Source organism: Anopheles gambiae, chromosome 2, assembly GCF_943734735.2.
Source record: "Anopheles gambiae chromosome 2, idAnoGambNW_F1_1, whole genome shotgun sequence".
NCBI lineage: Eukaryota > Metazoa > Arthropoda > Insecta > Diptera > Culicidae > Anopheles > Anopheles gambiae.
In genome coordinates, this window is record NC_064601.1 from 57,138,360 (window position 1) to 57,150,444 (window position 12,085).

The following is a 12,085-nucleotide window of genomic DNA, read 5'->3' on the forward strand; positions in this document are numbered from 1 at the left end:
AAAGCATCCACTAAAATAAAAAAGTAGCTTCCCATGAAAGGACCAGCATAATCCACATGCACCCTCTGAAAAGGCCCTTCTGCTTTCTCCCAGCAATGTATCGGTACTTTTGGTGGGTTTGCTCTTGTCTCTTGACAGGGTTGGCAGTTATTTACAATATTTTCAATTTCTTTGTCTATGTTGGGCCACCAACAATAACTTCTTGCCAAAGATTTGATTCTAGAGATCCCAAAATGAGAAGAGTGAAGCTCCTGTAATACCTTTTCTCTTAATAAAGGCGGAATGTAAACTCTACTCCCCCGCATAATACAATCACTTTGTAAATCGAATTCATTTTGATCAATACCAAAACAGTGTTTCGGTAAAATTATTTTACCCGTTCTGAGGGCACGCAGTAGTTCTTCAACATTTGGGTCTACAGCTGTGGCTTTTGCCAATTCAGGAACTGTTAAAGGCAATGTTTCGATTACGTTGATCTCAACTAAATCGGAATCCTCTATTCATCTATCAGAATCCTCTGACGGTAAAGGCAACCTTGACAATGCATCGGCGTTACAGTGGTTTACAGATTTCCGGTGACGAATGTTATAATCAAACCCTTGTAAAAAAGCTACATAGTGCTGCATTCGCATTGCCGACATCGTTGGTAATCCTTTGGATTCTGAAAATATCTGTGATAAGGGTTTGTTGTCCGTTACCAGAGTAAATTTCCGTCCATATAAATATTGGTGAAATTTATGCACTCCGAAAATGATTGCGTAGGCTTCTTTGTCGATCTGAGAATATCGCTGTTGAGTTTTGTTTAAAGTTTGCGATGCGTATTGTAATGGCCTTTCGGTTCCATCGGCAAATTTATGGCTAAGGACGGCACCTACAGTGGCCGGCAATATAAAGTGGCCACTACTTACAATTTTACATTTTTTACATTTTTTCCGTGAAAAATGAAATTTATTGTACTGCTTTATTTTTTGAAACATTGCTCGTGATATCCTTAAGAATGTGCAGTACCGTAGCATGACAAAAATGAGATGTTTGCTTCAAGAAAAAATATATTTTCCAAAAATGATCTAAATCACTGTGCCAAAATAAAGTGCCCACTTTATTCATTCTACAGAAAATATTTTTCTGAACAAATATAACACCAAACTTATAATTTATATGCGTTCCTCTCGCATTCTTTACACGTTCGAGGATCTTTAGCGTATTTTTTTCTAATTTTTAAAGGTTTATCTAGTTCTGCATCTAGTTTTTGCATCTGGTTCTTCTCAAGCGTTATCAAGAGCATTAAATTTAAATTTATTTGTTTGTGACACCAGTTTTATCCACCTTCGCACATAGAATCTGCCACAAATTCTCGATGGAACCAAGATTTAGACTTCATGGAGGACATGCAAGGTGTTTTATACGATACTAGTTGAGAAATGTTTTTCGTATTGATTGTGTTTGTTGAGATGTTAGCCTGTAGGAACATGTTCTTAGTTTTCAAACCCCATTTTTTTAAATAAATATCCCAAAGTATTGATGAAGAATGTTAAAAAATGTATAAGCCATAGTTGCACTTTCAATTCACACCAGTTTTCCTGCTACTCCTAAAGATAAACACCCCCTAGCTATCCCATTGTAATTTTCGGAATTTACTGCTCGTTAGATGTGGCGTCCTTCAAGTTCCTCGCCCGAGCTACAGCAAGACTAACAAAGCCAATTGGCTTCAATATGATCAAAAACATGCAGATATATCGTTAGATTGTTTAAAACCTGATATTTGGACTGATGAGTCCAAATTAGAACTGATGTTCAAAAATATCTAGACGCGATCCAACAAACCAATATGTATGAAGAGTGCAATGTGATGACCAGGGAGGGGATTTCTATACGAGAAGTGGGGAGCATGTTTTGAATCGACGGCATAATGAAAGCTAATACTTATAAAAGCATCCTGTGTGAATTTATCTGTTTTCTGTGAAAAATACGGAGTTAGTAAATAAATTGATGTTAAAACAGGAAGACGACTCAAGTTATACACGAAGATTTTTTTAATTATTTTTTTCAATCAAATCGAATAAAACTTCTTTAATGGCTCCCACTTAGACCTAACTTTAATCCTATCGAGATTTCGTGTGCAAATTTTGATGCAAATGTGGTGAGAATGACGTGATTAGGAAAAACAAAATATGTTAAAGCTCTGAAATACTCCTAGGAAGAACAAATGCCAAATACGTGCAAATAAAACAAAATAAATTATGTCAAAGGTCCTCGAACATGTAAAGAATGCGAGAGGAACGCATATAAATTATAAGTTTGGTGTTATATTTGTTCAGAAAAATATTTTCTGTAGAATGAATAAAGTGGGCACTTTATTTTGGCACAGTGATTTGGATCAATTTTGGAAAAAAATATTTTTTCTTGAAGCAAACATCTCATTTTTGTCATGCTATGGTACTGCGCATTCTTAAGCATATCACGAGCAATGTTTCAAAAAATAAAGCAGTACAATAACTTCATTTTTCACGGAAAAAATGTAAAAAATGTAAAATTGTAAGTAGTGGCCACTTTATATTGCCGGCCACTGTACCCCGTAGGGTGAGGCATCTGTAGCTAATATGAGAGGAAGGTTAGGATCATAGTGTACCAGTACTCTCTCCGTTTGCATTTCCCTTTTTACCTGAGCGAATGCCTTTTGGCAATGCTCGTCCCAAACGTATGGTATTCCATCTTTTAGAAGATTGTTTAAAGGATAGTTTACAGTACTTAAATTTGGGAAGAACCGTCCGTAATAATTTACCAAACCTAGAAAAGATCTTAATTCATCTACGGATTTCGGAGCCGGCATGTCCTGTATGGCCTTAATTTTTGTATGTAGTTTGTGTATGCCATGTTTATCAACTAGGTATCCACAATATTCTATTTGATCTGCGAAAAACTCGCATTTAGCTTTGTTTACTTTTAGATTGTACTTTCGTAATCTTTTTAGTACTTCTTCTAATCTTTTTAAATGGATTTCATCGTTTGGCCCTGTAATTCTAATATCATCAATAAAAGCAGTTACTCCTGGAATGTCCTGTAGAATCTGTTCGATTAACCTCTGAAATATTGCTGGTGCCGATGCCACCCCGTACATTAGTCTGGTAGGGCGGTACAATCCTTTGTGGGTTGCTAATGTTAAAATATCCCGACAATCGGGGCTTACCTCCAATTGCAGATAGGCTTGGGAAAGGTCTAATTTAGAAAATTTTTCCCCGCCTGCAATATTTGTGAACAATTCCTCAACTGTCGGTAGTGGGTGCTCGTCTACTAATAGGTTTGGATTAACCGTGATTTTATAGTCACCACATAATCTTACATTACCCCCTGATTTTTTTACTGGCACAATAGGTGTAGCCCATTCAGAATGATCCACTTTCTCTAGAACGTTTTCCTCAACTAACTTATTGATTTCATTGGTTACAGCATCTCGGACAGCAAATGCGACAGGCCGCGCTTTGATAAAAATAGGTTTTGTTTCTTTGCGAAGAGTTAATGAAGCTTGTAACCCTTCAATTTTGCCTATTCCTGCCTCAAATACTTCCGAATATTTTTTTAGTAGAGCTTCTAGTATTGAGCATGGAGTGAAATTTTCCTTTTCACAATATGAAACTTCTTGACTGGTATGCATAAATTTATTCAAATCTAACTTTATAGTTCTCATCCAGTTACGTCCAAGCAAAGGATTTCTGTCGGATTTTGTGACAAGCAATGGCAAAGGAATTTCTAAATTTTTAATTTTTGCTCTCACTTCGATCTCTCCAAGAACGTTGATAACACCGTTGCAGTAACTTTTCAATTTTACATTGCTTTTCTTCATCAATGTGTTAGGAAAACAATTTAATCTATCCCTGTTACTTATTAGTGATACTGGAGAACCCGTGTCCACCTCGAAAATAAGTTTTCTATCAGAGATTTCCATTTCCAGCAAAAACTTACCCGCCAGATTTTGCACTCTCAGGTTGAGCACATCCACAACGTCATCGTCACAGGCAGGAAGATCAGGCTCGTACTCCAGTGTGTGTACTCCTGCTCGTTGTAGTTTTGTACGACACACTTTATCGAAGTGTTCCATTTTCTTGCAGTAGTTGCAAATTGCATTCCGGTGTCGACACTTATCCGCAAAATGCTCTTCGTTTCCACACCGATAGCAAGCTGTTTTCCTTTGAACCGTTGTTGGCTTGCTCTTCTTCTTGCTCGTGGTGCTGATGTGCTGAACTGGATACGCTGCACCGGCGCCGTGTATTTCGTCTGCGCCTCGATTTGACATTTCCATACTAAAAGCTATGTCCTTCGCTTTAGCCAATGTTAAGTCGCGCACCTCGAGCAACCGCGATTGGATCGCACGGTTTTGGAGTCCGAATACAAATTGGTTTCTCAAGGCTTTGTCGAGGTAATCCCCAAAATTGCATGTTTGTGCTAGCTTCTCCAATTCCATTAGATACGTAGACAGTGTTTCGTTTTCAGCTTGCTTCCGATTTGCAAACTTGAAATTTTCCAAAATTTCTAAAGGATTTGGGTTGAAATGCTCTTGAAGAATGGAAACAATTTCCTGGAACGTTTTAGTTTGCGGTTCTGCATTCTTTAACTTGTTGCACAACACGTCATAAGTAGCACCACCCATATAATGGAGAAGGTAATCACGTTTGTCTTCTTCGGAAACTCGATGGATTTTGAAGGCAATTTGCAACCTTTCCAACCATCTCTGGATTTTGCAGTTTGTTGGATCAAACGGCTCAAATGAGAACATTGTAGACATATTCGTAACAGCAGTAGTTATCCCCCGGACCGAAACAGACAGAGCGGTACCTTCACCCACACTTGAGCCGGGCACCGATGTGCTGGATGTAGTAGAACTGGATGCCTTTGGTTTTACCGCAGCAGAATGGGCCGTAACAGGGCCTCTAGTAGAAGTGTTCGAAGAAATAGGCTTAGCAGTAGCAGAATTGTCCGTAGCAAGGACGCCAGTAGGAAGGTTTGAAGAAGAATCGGCCGTAGGTGTTCCGGTACTGGCAGATTTAGCAGCAGCCCGTGTGGTGACAGAAGCAGCAGGAATTTCGGTCTTCTTTGACGCCGGATCCATGAAAACAACACAAGCTTAGTTTGCTTAGGTATAATAACGTGGTTTTCGTACTTCCTCGTCGCCAATTTGTTGTATTTCACTCGTATATTTGTACTTCTGTATCTTTTCCGTTTGTACGCTTCTCCCGACGCTGCTCCAGTGGCGCACTTTTTTCCCGTTCCCCCTGTTGACAGCCGCTGTCAGCCAACCGCTACCAGGTTGGTCCATTTGGTGATGTTGACATTTCGATGGTTATGACAGTACTATATAGTCCCAGCTTCGTCCGTCGCGACAGGTTCTTTGAGGTGAACTGCTTTTTCAGGCTGTAGAATGACCTGTTGGCAGCCAGCATCCTTGCGCGCAACTCAGCTTCCATACTGTTGTCGTTCCTGACCTTTGACCCCAGATAGATGAATTCTGGGACGACTTCAAAAGTGCGTTCACCTATCTGTACATCACGCCTACTTAGATTTGGATTATTTATTGGTAGGTCCGCTGATGTTGCCACCATCAGTTTGCCTCGTTTATCTGCAATCCGAGGCTCTCTGCCGCCTGCTCAATCCCTTGGTAGGCTTCTGCTACATAGGAGAGCCGCAGACCAATGATGTCTATATCATCAGCGTATGCCAGGATCTGGGTAGACTTATAGAAGATGGTTCCCGTAGTCTCCACCCTCGAGTCGCGGATGGCCCTCTCTAGCGCAAAGTGGAATAGGAGACAGGCAAGCCCGTCCCCCTGGCGCAGACCTTTGGTGGTAGCAAAAGGTCCTGAGAGTGTTCCATCCATCCTCACCTGGCATGTGACGTTGGTCATAGTCATTCTAACTAGCCTTATCAGTTTGGCCGGGATTCCAAATGAGCTCATAGCGTCGTACAGTTTTACCCTGGCTATGCTATCATATCATGTCAATGCAATGTCAATGAAGAGATGGTATGTGTCGTGTCTGTATTCAGCCATCTTCTCCAAGATCTGTCGCATGGTGAAGATCTGATCAGTGGTTGATTTTCCGTTTCGAAATCCTCTTTGATAGTTTCCTACTATCTCTTCGACGTGCGGGGCAAGGCGATCCTGAAGGATCAGGGAGAATATTTTATAGGCGGTATTGAACACCGTAATACCCCTGTAGTTGTTGCAGTCCAACCTGTCTCCCTTCTTGTATACGGGGTAGATGATGCCGAGATTCCAATCACAATGCATCGATTCGCTATCCCACACTTCAGTAACAATTTGATGAATCTTGTTTTCTAGTCATGCACCTCCATTCTTGACCAGTTCAGCGGTAATTCCGTCGGTTCCGGGTGCCTTGTTATTTTTCAGCCGACGAATAGCCTTTCGTGTTTCTTCTATGCTAGGTGGCAGTAGCATGACACTATCTGCTAGTGGCGCTTCTAGCTGTTCGTTTAGCTGGTCGTTGAGTAATTCATCAAAGTACTGAGCCCACCGCGAGAGGACCTCTGGCTGGTTACTAACCAGATCTCCATCCTTGTTGCGACAGCAGGTTACCTTAGGTGTAACGTTGTTTCGGTGACCTGCTATCGCTTGGTAAAACTTTCGTGTCGGTCCGTACGCTTCTCTGGTTTGCTCGAGTTCCTGCATGTTTTGCTCTTCCAAAGCATGCTTCTTGGAGCGGTGAACTCGTTTCTCTTCGCGTCTGAGCCGTGAATATTCCGCTGCGCATGCCCGCGTTCTATGCCGTTGCTGCATTGCTCGGTATGCAGTATTCTTACGTTCGGTCACTTGTCTGCATTCATCGTCGAACCAGCCAGATTTGGTGTTGCCACGACGTGGTGGGAGTATATTTCTTGCACAGTTTATTATTTTTGTTTTTAGAGCGTTCCACCTCTCGCTCATAGTTTCATATCTGTTTTCTGGTAGTAGAACTCTTCTAAAGCGGCTTTGAATTCCTGTTGGACAGTAATGTCCCTTAGAGAGTCCGTGTTGAGCCGAGGCTGCGTGTTTTCTCCGCCCCCATTGTCGCGGGGGCGGGCGATTCTACAACGTATCACTAGGCCAACCAAGTAGTGATCGGAATCGATAATGGCTCCTCGATAAGTTCTGACGTTTAACAGGCTCGACTGTCGTCGGCGGCTTATTAACACGTAGTCGATCTGGTTTGAAGGATTCTCCATCCGGGTGCGCCCACGTCATTTTGTGGATGTCCCTCCGCACAAATTTGGTACTTCCTACAACCAGATTGTTCGCTGCGGCGAACTGGACCAATCTACTATCATTATCGTTACTGTGCTCATGCAGACTGTGACAGCCAGTGTATTGGCGGTACATTGGCTCTCTACCGACTTTTGCGTTGAAGTCCCCCAGGATGATTTTGAGGTCATGGCTGGGGCACGCATTTATAGTTCTAGCGAGGTGGCCGTAAAAAAGGTCCTTCTCCTCTACCTCTTTATCTTCGGTAGGAGCGTGAACGTTTATGAGGCTTATATTAAAGAATTTGCCTCGCATGCGCAGGGGGCATAGCCTATCGTTTATAGCCTTGAAATCTATGATTACGGATTTCAGCCGGGGACCTACGGCGAAACCCGTTCCGAGCACGTGGTGGCGGTCGTGGCAGCTGTAGTAAATGTCGTAGTAAATGGGCGCGCAAGGATGCTGTAATAAACAATGCTTACCACGCCTGTTGTGCACACCGTTCCCTAGCCACCGAATCTCTTGTAGAGCTACGAGGTCCATGCTCAGTGTGGCTAGGGCGTCATCAAGTTGTTTCAAGGCTCCGGCTTTGCTAAGAGTGCGTACGTTTTATTTAGCGTCGGGTTGCCCCCCCGACGTTCAGGCACCCAGTTTCCCGGGATATCCACCCCCCTCCTGGTTCGCCATAGGCCACCATCCGCCCAAGGGGTTGGATCTAGCCCGTGTACCCAAGCTAGGATATATGGAGGCACATATTACCACTCTGCACGACGAGGACGTGTCGGAATAGGAGTTGGATGGGAGAGCCTGTGTTATCCCTCGGAGGGCTTCGGATCCCATCCCATTACAGAGCAATGCGGATGGCATTGAAGCGATAATAGAACGAACGGTGGTTGGCAAGGCGCGTAACCAAATGTTCGATAGGATGCTATCGGAATATCCTTTTCCTCCCATTTTGCGCATCTCGGTAAGCACAAGTTTACTCGGTTTCCGGTCGCCTAGCGAAAAGTCCGAGAGTAAACTTGTAAGGCATTGATTTTCCGACGGCAGAAAAAAATCGATGATCAATTTTTTTATGGTATAGTATCTATCGGCCAAGGCCGACTTGTTGCATTTTGAAATGGCGGCTTGAAAGAATTTGGCGCGGGTACCGAGTGCAACGATCACTGCGTTAAACTTGTGCTTATCGGAAGAAACGTTGTTAACATAAAATACCGCTTCTAAGCAAACGAACCTTGTTTCCACATCTTCGGAGTCGAATTCAGGAAAGCGTATTTTGGCGTATGAGCTCGCGATCTCTGCCTCTTCTAGTTCCGGTTGTCGGATAATAGGCGCTGGCTGTAGCTATGCAGGCGAATGCTGGGCTGCCATCGCTGGGGCAACCATCACCGGTGCTGGTGCGGGGTCGGTCATTGTCATTCTCTCGCGATTATCATATAGTGAAACACTGAATTTGATAACGCGACGCGCGGAATATTTTCGATAAAATCAATAGCACTTTGCGGAGGTGGAGTACACGGTCGAACACTCGCGGTAATAAATTACACGATTGTAATTTTTGCGATTGAAACTAAACTTCTTCGGTTTTCGCTTTCGGGGTTACCAGGTATAGGGTTATGCGTGTCAACTACTACATACTTCGGATGTATGGATGAGCGGATTAATTTTTACTCAGGTATAGTTCAGCTCAGCTATCCGGTTCGGTACGATTACCGGTTTAAGCCGATTGCTTGCATGCTGTGTAACGCAAGTGTGGTGTGTTAGCCCAACTACACACCTGTGGTGTGGTGCAGCTTGCGTCCGAGGTACGCCACATACCCAACGAAGGATGATGATACTCCTTACTAATTTCTAGCCAGGAACATATCTTTATTTGATTTAGATAAACTCATTCGTCTGGACTTTTCGGACATGTTTTGTTTTGTATGTATGTAAGAAATGCGTAGAAAAATATATTTATCAATGAAATTTTAACTCAATTTACTAGACTTTAATTTTGCCTTGTGTACAATTAACATCATTAATGTTCCTTTTATTTTCATTATTTTATGTTCATGCATGGTTAAAATTTTTATGTCATTTTTTCCTTTTTTCAACCATGAAGAAAATATCTTACATACTTAAACACTTGAACACTTGAATAAAAACTTTCGGAAATTAATTTTATTATTTACTATCGGAATATAATATATCATTGATCAAACGCTTTGTATCTTTTTTCAATTGACATGAAATTGGTGTTAATATTTGACATCTCAATGTTTTGAAGATGATTTCCAACAGCTCACATTTGAAATGTGAACAAGATATGTTTAATTGACAGTCATGATGTAGAATTTCAAAACGTATACAGCAGTGAATTTTAGCCTTTGCTAATTGGAGTATTGTTTGTTTGTATTGTTTGATTCTTGCTCATCGTCTCGTCTTGCTTGTTGTTACAAATTACTATGATTTCGACATAGTTCGATCCGCTATAGCCTATTTTCACGTCGAATCACATCTGCCAGACGACGTTCATACATCGAATCAAGGTTTAAAATTGGTATCATTTTAGTTAACCAGATACTGTGAGAATTGTAACAAGTGAATAGATTTTTATTCTACAGTTAAAAATCGGTTTAAAGAGTAACATTAACAACTAAAACCTCTAATTGTACGGATCACGGATATATATATTTCTGTATTACATGAAATTGAATTGTTGACTTTTCCAATATAAAATGAAGTTTAATTCAATAATATTTGGAGAGCATGGCATCCTCGGTGAATATTGACAATTTTATGTTTTAATAATTATCTTTTAAAGATTAAATCCACTTCGTAAATAAAGACACAACATTTCTGTACATTCTTAAGATTAATTTGATTTTAATGGGTATATAATTTAGTTACCATCTTGACTGCTGTTAACATCTTTGCTTGTCGCATACACTATTTGTTTCAGTTTAAATCTATTAATATTCTTCTTAGATCAAGTTTGAAAAATCATTCCTCATTATCAACATATTGCCCTCAGGTTTATCTACTGAAAGATCTATATTTCATCGTAACGGAACATTATAACAAATCAACGCTCAAAGAAGCGTATGATGTATTTACGATTGTATACATTCTGTTAAAAATTGTTTGAATGTTTTTCAAAATTGGAACGTTTTTTTCCGTTTTCTCCCTCAGAAATTTCTGGCACAAGAACTGGTTTTATCATAATCTTGCCAGATCATTGTGAAGAAATATCCAATGTTACTGTTTTTTGTAGTTGTTGCTAGATAAACTAATTGATTTGTTTAATGTTTATTTGTTCCAATAGCATTATAGGACACATTCTCCAATCGTAAGAAGGAACAATTCGATACGATTCTTCTTTTAGTCATTTTGAACTATATACAGTCTGCTCCCGAGATAAGGAATTTATGCGTTCCTGGGCCATCCACGTAACCCGAATATCCGCGAAAGTAAAAGATCACGTTTCTCAGCCAAATACATTCGAAAACTTTATAAATTTGATTAAATTTAATACTTTTATACACTTTACTATTTATTTAATACGACTCATGCAGGAAATTTAGAAATTTACGGCTTTATAGCGGTTTAAACAAAGATAACTTTAAAGCTTTTGACAAAGAAGAAAATTAGTTCGCTTTGGGAAAATTCGAGAAGCAAATTGTACTGAATTGACTTATGGATTGTCAAATTTAGAAAACCGCGTATCTCCGAATCCACGTAGCTCGGGAACAGACCGTATACATCAAGGATGTTATAAGAGACCAGGTGGTGGAATAGCCCTTCTGGCAGCTATCCATTGGAGAACCCGTGTGTCACTTTTCTCAGGGTTTAAAAAGCAATTTTCAAAAATGCGTTCAATTTATAGAAATTAAATTAAAAAATCATAAGAATTTATTTGGAAAAATTGCAAATTGTTTTTCATATGACAATTGATGGAGATAATTGTACTGATTTGACATCTGAATTGTCAAAAATAAAAATTCGCGTAACTCGAATTCGCGCAACTCGGGGAAAGACTGTATATACGGGTTTTGAAGATGTATGGGATTTGACATAGTGACTCTTGCTGGATCGAGAATCCGCACGTCAAGAGACGGCGTGTCAAATGGTTCTGTATTCCACCACCTGGTCTCATATAACATCCTTGGTATACATGCTTAGTTTTTGGGATAAAAAATTCTGAACATGTTGTTATTAAACAAATGCTTCCGCAACATGTCCGTAGACCTAGTTCTAACGGATATACATGTACTACAATATTGATATTTAAGTAACAATACGAAATATCGTGCAACTTTTGAAATCTCAGAAGTACTTCACAATATCATTGGGACACATATCAATTATTGTATGCTGGAAATAACAACTACTCAGTTTTTCGAAAAATTATAGCAATCGATATTATAAAGTTTATATGAATTGTAGCATTCAACATGTTCCTATAGAACTTATATATATATATCAAACTGTTAAACATTGTTAATAAAGAATATGGAATGCATATATAGGCTAAATAATCGATATGCGAAGTAAGTATCTAGAGCCAAAATTATTAGGAGCCTGAGGAAAAAAAAATACTCGCTCTCAATAATCCTCTTTGCTCGACATTTCAGCAGAGTTCACTTTCGTGAGTCGTCTTCTCATAACAAAAAATAAAAAAATAAAAACTCCACTGTCACTAGTTCAATGGCTACCAATTGTTCGTTTCATGCCGGTCTCGAGGTACAATCGTTAACTAGTATGACTTGATAACTTTTAGCAGGAAATTCAGTACTAGAAAGTTGTTAACAACCCAAGCACCACAGATTAAGCTTAAACAACTGGAAAATCAAATATCCATTGAAAAAAAAAGAA